Source organism: Macaca nemestrina, chromosome 18 (genome assembly GCF_043159975.1).
Source record: "Macaca nemestrina isolate mMacNem1 chromosome 18, mMacNem.hap1, whole genome shotgun sequence".
Classification (NCBI taxonomy): domain Eukaryota; kingdom Metazoa; phylum Chordata; class Mammalia; order Primates; family Cercopithecidae; genus Macaca; species Macaca nemestrina.
In genome coordinates, this window is record NC_092142.1 from 46,606,538 (window position 1) to 46,608,744 (window position 2,207).

Here is a 2,207-nt window from a genome sequence, read left to right on the forward strand (position 1 = left end):
TTGTTTGTTTGTTTTTGTTTTTTATGCCCAGGCTACATTCCAGACTGATTAAAACAAAATCTCTGGGAGTGGAATTGAGGTATTAGTATTTTTTTAAAAAAGTTCCTTGGGCAGTTTCAATATACAACCAAATTTAGGAACTAGTGAACCAAGCCAGAATTTCTCAATCTTTAATGTGCAGAGAAATGACCCGGGAACTTTGTTAAAATACAGATTCTGACTCATCCTGTTTGGGGTAGGCCTGAGATTCTGCATTTTTGTTAAGTTCCTGAGTGCTGCTGACGCTGCAGGTCCTCAGACCACAGTACGACTAACACGATGTAAAGTAGAGAGCTCAAGCAGCCTGCAAACTTTTTTTTGCAGAGGGGGAGGGGGCTGGTCTACTGCATATTTAAACATAATTTGAGTCAACAGTTCAAAATTAAGAGATTTGTCACAAAAATGGTTATTTCTGGTTTCTCTTGAAAAAAAAAAAAATGAAAGCACCTACAATCCCCAGCTCTGCCTTTCCACACAGGCTTGTGCTAAAGAGTGACTGCCCCACAGGAGGGGGTGCAGATGACTCACCAGGGCAGGCTCTGAAATGCCTTTCCCTGCATTTGTTTATGAATAGGACGAATCTGTCTTTCATGTTTTCTATATGGACTGGCAAGTCGATTTAGAATGCACAAGTGTACATGTGCATCCACAGCAAAACCACGAAGGCAAAACACCAGATGATAAAGTGGAAGATGCAAACAGAGAAGAGAAAGAATAACAATTCTTTAAAAGTTACATGTGTTTATCAGTAAGGAAGTTTTTGGTTATATCAGAAGCTCACTTGAGCTGTTTTAAGGGAAACAATAAATGAGGGCGAGGCTGGGTGCGGTGGCTTACAACTGTAATCCCAGCACTTTGGGAGACCAAGGCAGGCGGATCACTTGAGGTCAGAAGTTCGAGACCAGCCTGACCAACATGGTGAAACCCCATCTCTACTAAAACTACAAAAAATTAGCTGGGTGTGGTGGTGCACACCTGTAGTCCCCGCTACTCTGGATGCTGAGGCAGGAAAATCACTTGAATCTGGCAGGTGGAGGTTGCAGTGAGCTGAGATTGCACCATTGCACTCCAGCCTGGATAACAGAGTGAGACCGTGTCTCAAAAAACAAAAACAAAAACAAAATAAGTAAGGGAGAATTGTAAGCATAGAACTGTACTCATGGACCCATGATGCAGCAAGGCTTTCAGGGAAGAATGGAACCAGGGAGGGGCCTGGCTGTCAGCAAGGGGGACCCTTTCTTTGCTTTCATCTCACTCCTCTCTGCACATCCTCCTCCTCCTGTGTCTTTGCTTCCTCGTTCTCCAGTCCACACAGAAAACACAGCCAGCAGCAGTACCTGCGTTTACATACTAGGGGTCTTGCTATACATTCTCAATCCATATTCTTGAGGAAGAGATTATAATGGCTCAGCCTGGTGGAGGAGGAGGGGCACCGCTGTTAACTGGGAGAATTGGAGGATGTCTGGCGAAGCTTCTGCTATGTTAAGGAAACTTATTGCAATTAAACATAAACTTCGAGCCATCCTATGTGGAGAGAATGAATGCTCTGAAATTCTAGAATGGTCCCAGCCCATCCCAGAGGCAGGGGATAGACAACGAGGTGTCTCAACTCCTTTGCTTCTATGGCATCTTTGCCTTTTGAAGGAGAATCTGTACAATTGCAGAGTCAACTATTTCTCAGTAATAATAATAATAGTAATAATGCCTGAAGATGCAGCAAGACCAGCAGTGCTTCACTGATTTTTTTTTTTCCTTTCCAAAAGACATGCAGAGCATGATAATCACATGAAGGCAGCAGCTCCTGACAGCCGGCTACAGGCCAGCTTTCATGTTGTGGGTGGCATTAGGTAGATAACCCACAGGAATCGTCTCTGGATCTGAGGTCAGGAGAATACAGCCAAGGCTACACAAGACAGAGAAGATTCCGCTGAATTTCAAAAGGTAGGAAACTCGGTTAAATGTGAAAATGGGAAGAGAGCAGAGGAAGATATTCATAAACCTGGTTATTGAGAAAGGATGGTTTATAAGAGTGTGCACTTACTCCCCTATAATGAGGTCTGGGATTATCCGTAAAAACATTTAGCTCTGATTGTTTTAAAGAGAAAAGATAAAATATTTAATATGTGGCACCCTGGAGTGTGCCTTTTTGTGTGTGTATTTTAAATGAT